The sequence below is a fragment of the Giraffa tippelskirchi genome, chromosome 5 (genome assembly GCF_054371585.1).
Source record: "Giraffa tippelskirchi isolate mGirTip1 chromosome 5, T2T-mGirTip1v1.2.pri, whole genome shotgun sequence".
NCBI lineage: Eukaryota > Metazoa > Chordata > Mammalia > Artiodactyla > Giraffidae > Giraffa > Giraffa tippelskirchi.
Genome location: NC_137279.1, coordinates 147971128 through 147977869, shown reverse-complemented (window position 1 = coordinate 147977869; position 6742 = coordinate 147971128). Strand labels below are relative to the sequence as shown.

Below are 6742 nucleotides of genomic sequence, written 5' to 3'. Positions count from 1 at the left end.
TCCCTTGGACTGCAAGGAGATCCAACCAATCCATCCTGAAGGAAATCAGTCCTGAATATTCAGGACTGATGCTGAAGCTGAAACTCCAATACTGTGGCCACCTTATGCGAAGAACTGACTCCCTGGAAAAGACTGATGCTGGTAAAGATTGCAGGCAGGAGGAGAAGGGGACGACAGAGGATGAAATGGTTAGATGGCATCACTGACTCTATGGACATGAGTTTGAGTAAGCTCTGTGAATTGGTGATGGACAGGGAAGCCTGGCAGGCTGTAGTCCATGGGGCTGCAAAGTGTCAGACATGACTGAGTGACTGAACTAGACATTACAGAAAGAAAAAGTTTGGTAAACTTGAAGACATAGTGATAGAAACCACAAAACTTAAATACAGAAATGAAAATTTTTAATCTTAAAAAAATGACAATTTTCTTTTTCAAATTCAGTGGAAACTACAAACTTACAGATATAATAAATACCATGCACAAAATAAACTGCACCAAGACACATTATAATTAAATTACTCAAAACCGAGGATAATGGAAAAGTTATTAGAAGCATTCAGAGTAAGGAAGATACATTATAAACAGAAGATAAAGGGTCAGGGTCGGGATAGTAGCACATTTTTTCATTGCAAACAAGACAGGGGAGAAAGTGGTAGAGTAACAACTTTAAAGTTCTGAAAGGTAAAAATTATCAACATAGAATTTAAACTCCAGAAAATATCTTATAAAATGGAAGGTGAAATATTTTTGTATGCAGAAGCTAAAATAATTTATTACCAGCAGACAAACCTATAAGAAATGTTAAAGGAAATCTTTCAAATAAAAGGAAAATTACATCAGATAGAAATGTAAATCTGCACAAAAGAATGAAGAGTTTAACAGTAGTGGCAATTACATGTGTAAATACACAAGATTTTTTTCTTATATAATCCTTATAAGACAACGGCAGTTTAGAAAGATGATAAGAATGCAACATAAAATTTAAAACACACACAGAAGTTTAAGGTAGATAACACAAAGACTGGGGGGCGGGTAAGGAAGCATACTATTGCAGGTATTCCTATGCTTTATGTGTAAAGAGGTATAATAACACTTAAAGATAGATTGTGATAAGTTAAAGATGTATGCTGTAAATCCTGAAGGAACCACTAAAGTAAAAAATTATAATTTTAGTCAGTAAGCAAAAAAAAAAAAACAGAAAAAATATACTCAATTTAAAAATGCAAGAACAGACAAAGAGCAAATAAAAGAAGGGATAAGTAGTAGTATCATTGAGGAGACGCTCGGGCTCAAGTTTGAGAATGCAGCCACTGGGAACAAACCAGAAGCTGTAGAAGTAACTTTTGCAGATTTTGATGGAGTCCTCTATCATATTTTGTAGGAGACAGGAAGAATAAAAGAAAAGCAGGCCCCAGCAAGGGCCGCAAAAGAAATTTATAATTATTGATAAACTGGGTGCTATAAGGCATGAGACTGTTGGAACAAGTCCAGGGGGAACAGTTCATAGTCTTGAAAACAAGATATGATCCTGGGGTCGAAAACCGACCCCAGACTGTTTCTCAACTGGCGTCTCAGAGTCACATGTGTTTTGTATCTGGTGGAAAATCTATAGATAAGAATATTAGTCTGAGTTACTGATTTGTTACTGATTGCTGTTTCTTAATTACTCAATGGTTAATGATCACTTTGTTCTTTGGCCTCGAAGGCCACAAGAGTTATAGTTTAACTCCCCGCATATTCTTTCCTTCATGGCTGAAAGTATAGCAAAGGTGACTTGGATTCAGTTTCGGCACCTTCACCTTGGAGCGGTGTTGGTCCCGTTATCCTCGCTTTTCCCTGAATTCTTGTGTCTTGCTTCTCATTCTCTTGCTGTATCGCGCTTTTGGAAACCCTGCTTGTCGAGCCGGTCTTAACAATATTTCAAATCCTAATGGAGACAAAATAAAAGTGATGGTCAGTTTTTCTTTGAAATTCTACAAGGAACTTTAGGCACATGGTGCTGATGAGTTATTACAGAGGGTGTACGGAAGTTACTTGCAAATCCAGAATCAGGATACAATGTCTCTTTGCTATATCACCTTGAAAATCTGCCTGCATCCAAAGATTCCATCGTGCATCAGGCTGGTATGTTGAAACGAAAGTGTTTTGCCTCCGTCTTTGAGAAATACTTCCAGTTCCAAGAAGAGGGCAAGGAAGGAGAGAACAGGGAAGTTAACCATTATAGGGATTATGAGACCATGTATGTTTGAGTCAAACAAGGGCAAAGTCACAGCAGTCTTCAGCAGTGTTTAAGGAAGACGATGATGTGGTCATTGGAAAGGTGTTCATGCAGGGCAGAGCCAGCCACATAGCCCCACAGATCCTCTTCAGCCACACGGGAATCTCCCCTAGAGCTGAAAGATCCCGATGCCGCCATGGGCCACAACATCCGCTACATTACCTTCATGCTGTTACCTCGCCAATCCAAGGCCAGTGCTCAAGACAACACCATCAACCTGATCCACACGTTCCCGGACTATCTGCACTACCACATCAAGTGCTCGAAGCCCTATATTCACACACGTATGTGGGCAGAAACATCCAACTTCCTCAAGGAGCTGAACTGCCCACGCCCAGATGCCGAGAAAAAGGAAATGAAAGCAATCACTTGAAAGACGTAACTTTTGGGAACAGGAAGAGGAAGTGGCTGGCAACTGAAGGCTGGAATACTTGCTACGGGACAATCGTAGCTTTTAATGTTGTACCTCTTCAGGTTCTTAAGGGATTCTCTGTTTTGGTTCCATTTTGTACATGTTTGGAAAGTAATCTGCAAAAACGAGCTGTGCTTGCAAGGACTTTGTGGTTCCCAAGAATTAAAAAAAAAAAAAAAAAAGAATTCCACTTGATCAACTTAATTCCTTTTCTTTATCTTCCCTCCCTCACTACCCTTTCCCTCCCCCTCTTTTCCAAACTGTTTTGCTTTGCAGTACGTTACTGTTAATAAGTTGCAGGATAATGCAATCTTAATTTGTTTTCTCTAAGTATTTGCGTTCAAAACTCCTGTATCTAAAGAAACACGGTTGGGGTCATTAATAAAGAAAATCTTTATATCTTAAAAAAAAATACTCTAAAGGTAATTGCATTAATGTAAATATTGTAAATACCCCCAATTAAAATGCAAAGATTGCCAGATTGCATAAAAAAACAATTATCAACTATATGCTGCCTACATGAAACAAACTTTAAATACACAAATAATAAAAAATGAAAGGATGAAAAAGATAGGCCATATGTATACTAAGCAAAAGAAAGCTAGGCAAATATTAGGCAACATAGATTTCAGACAGTACATCATGCCAAAATGTGGTAGGTAAAATAATATGCCTCTTCTTGTTCATGGTCTTATTCTAGAACAGTGAGAAATATTACTTTACATGGCAAAAAGGACTTTGCATGTGTAATTAGGTTAAAGAATTTTGTAATGGGGAGGTTATTTTGGATTATTCAGATGTGCCCAAGGAATATGTAGCCCAAATAACTCCATCTCTTTTAAATAAGTTGCATTTGTAGTTAAAAACCTTATCCCTAAGAAAACTCTAGACTCAGATGTATTTGCTGGTAACTACCAAACATTTGGAAAAATAATATCGACTTTATTTTATCTCTTCCAGAAGTTAGAAGAGGAAGAAGGACTTTTAACTCATTCTGAGTGAAAGTGGCTCAGTCATTTCCAACTTTTTGCCACCCCATGCACTTTACAGTCCATGGAATTCTCCAGGCCAGGATATTGAAGTGGGTAGCCTTTTTTTTCTCCAGGGGATCTTCCCAACCAAGGGATTGAACCCAGGTCTCCCTCATTGCAGGCGGATTCTTTACCAGCTGAACCACAAAAACTTTATTTCTCAGGGTAATGAAGTAACCATTACCCTCAAACTATTACCAAACAAAACAATTACAAGAAAAGAAAACTGTTAGTATTTCCATTAATCTAGGATGTGGATCAGAGAGAATCTTGTTGAGATTAGTGTCAGAGTGTGTACTTGCTATGTTTTCTTCTAATAGCTTTATAGTTTCTGGCCTTACACTTGAGTCTTTAATCCATTTGTGTGTGTGTGTGTGTGTGTATAGTGTTAGGAAAAGTTCTTATTTCATTCTTTTACAGGTAGCTGTCCAGTTTTCCCAGCATCACTTATTGAAGAGGCTATCTTTTCTCCATTGTACATTGTTTCTTCCTTTATCAAAGATAAGGTACCCATAGGTGGGTGGGCTTATCTCTGGACTTTCTATCTTGTTCCATTGGTCTATATTTCTGTTTTTGTGCCAGTATCACACTGTCTTGATGACTGTATCTTTGTAGTATAGTCTGAAGTCAGGGAGGTTCATTCTTCCGGCTCCATTTTTCTTTCTCTAGATTACTTTGGCTATTCATGGTCTTTTGTGTTTCCATAAAAATTGTGAAATTTTTCGTTCTAGTTCTGTGAAAAATGCCATTGGTAATTTGAACTAATTAAAAAATAAATAAAATTTTAAAAATAAAAATAATAAAACAAAACTGCAGACTAATACCTTCATGAACATAGATGCAAAGTCTAAATGAAATGTTATCAAGTTGAATCTTATCATTTATGAATAACACATCATGACCAACTGAACTTTATCCCAGAAATATAAGACTTATTTAACATTTGAAAACAAATAGCATGTAATTCATGTCATTTATGATAATAACAATCCCATTTGTGTGCCTGATGACTATCATTCTGACTCAATCACAAGCACAGAGTGAACTGCTTCAATATTTGAGAAATTGGTTAAGACTAAACACTCCGCATCAACTAAGAAGTTTTATGTAACTATATATCTTTCCTTATCATTCTTCAAAGTTTGAGAGTTATTTCAAACTAAAAATGAGGCAAAGTAGTTGACTAAACACATATCTGTCCAGGGCACAGATCTATGAAAGCATAAATACCTCCTTGGCATTTACTAGAAATTAAGACCATTATCATTTGAAAAGTCCATACTCAACACTTTTTCCTATTGATCTTTCTCTGTTTGTGAGAAACTTGAGATTAAACGAAGTTAAGTGGTTTGAACTCATTTACTCTCTGATTATAATTTTTCCCTATTTTCCTTAGGAATCATTTTCCAATCAATTCACCTAAACTCCTACCTGGAACTTTATTCTCTTAAGTTTTATAAATTTTTCTTACACTTATCTGACTGAACCACAGCTACCAGAAATCTAACTGTTCTTCCTTACCTACTATTACTATTATCAACTTCAGCATTCAACTTAACATAGTAGATGGTCCGTTTCTGGTCCCTCAGTTTCTTAAAATAGTTAATATCAGTTACCTTTTCCTCTATCCCACCCTAGGCAAGTACTTACATGCTCATATTCCACTTTTCACCATCAAAAATGATAACACCTGTCAAATCTATAATTTTTTGTATTCTGCTCTACTTTTATTCACCAGATTATTTTATCACTCATTTACTCAACTATTCTCACTTCAATATTTCTTCAATCTTCTCAAGACCTACAGTCCACTTAAGACTTTTCACTCATGTCCTCACCTCCCCCTAACTCGTTTAGAGTTTATGGTTCAATGCCACAATCACTCTCCCATAAAGCTCTTAAATTTGTTACATCTTCTTCTCCTACCATGTCCGCTTGGAAACATCAAGTCTGAATTAATTCTAAGTTTAACCTGACATGGACTTCCATCTGAAAGTCCCAATGAATAACACAACCATGCTGATTTGTGTCACGAAAATGTATTTTATGAAGTCACAACTGGACATTTTATATTCCACAGGATTATGCTCCACTCCCTTATCCAATCTAATTCTCTAGTGACAGGGACAGTATTCTCACTCTTGGCAGAATACCAACATCCGTGTCCCTTTTCAGATAATGAAATCTCCTTTTCTTCCATGTTCTTTTTTTTAAATTTTAATAACATTTTATTGTTATTTATATCATTAATCAGCTTCAAAGACTCTGTGGCTTTCTGTTGCAATTAGAATAAAATACAAAGTGCTTATTATGTCTTACAGTATCTTTCAAGATCTAGCTCCTGCCTACCTACTAACCTATTTCTCTTAATGTCTCCAATTTTTACTATACTGCAGTTACATACACATTGTTTATATTGTTAATGCTGATTTTTTTCTCTTGATTCATCAGTTTAAAAAAAAAATGACTTGCTTTCCTAGAATCCTCCAAAAGTGTCAATTTCTCCCATGATCATCACAAAATTACACACACGAAAATTTCAGATGTTTTCAATTCACTTGATGATTACTTTTTTTGATGCTTAATTTGTTATATATTTTGTCAGTGTATGACTCTCCATACTCTTGAACCCTTCTGACATATCTCTAGTAATCTTTGATAGTTTCTTTGATTTCAAGTTTGGCAAGATGTTTCAGATATGTCCAGCCCTAGGCACGGGAGCATCCATTCATTCAAAAGTGCCCATTTTCTTCTCAGCAGAAAAATTACAGTAATTGTAGCAAGAGGTAGGTGGAACATTCTTGCTTAAGTTACCCTCCTCTATACTGAAGTCTTTTAGAAAGTGACCCAGACAATTCACCCTTAACAACATTTCCCTTGTCATTAAAAAGTGATGGGAATAGTTTACCTTAAGGGCAACTGCTTCTCACTCTGCAGCATATTTTTCTTAATGTCTCAGTTCATAACAGATACTGAAGTCATGTGACAAATATCTTGTTAGTGGTAAAAGAAGTTATGATC

The 6742-nt window shown here is 36.1% G+C and overlaps 1 pseudogene; it reads left to right on the top strand.

Moving 5' to 3' along the window:
* The first annotated feature begins 1261 nt into the window (after positions 1-1261).
* On the top strand, positions 1262-2651 carry LOC145504706 (actin-related protein 2/3 complex subunit 2 pseudogene; annotated as a pseudogene).
* The last annotated feature ends 4091 nt before the right edge of the window (positions 2652-6742 follow it).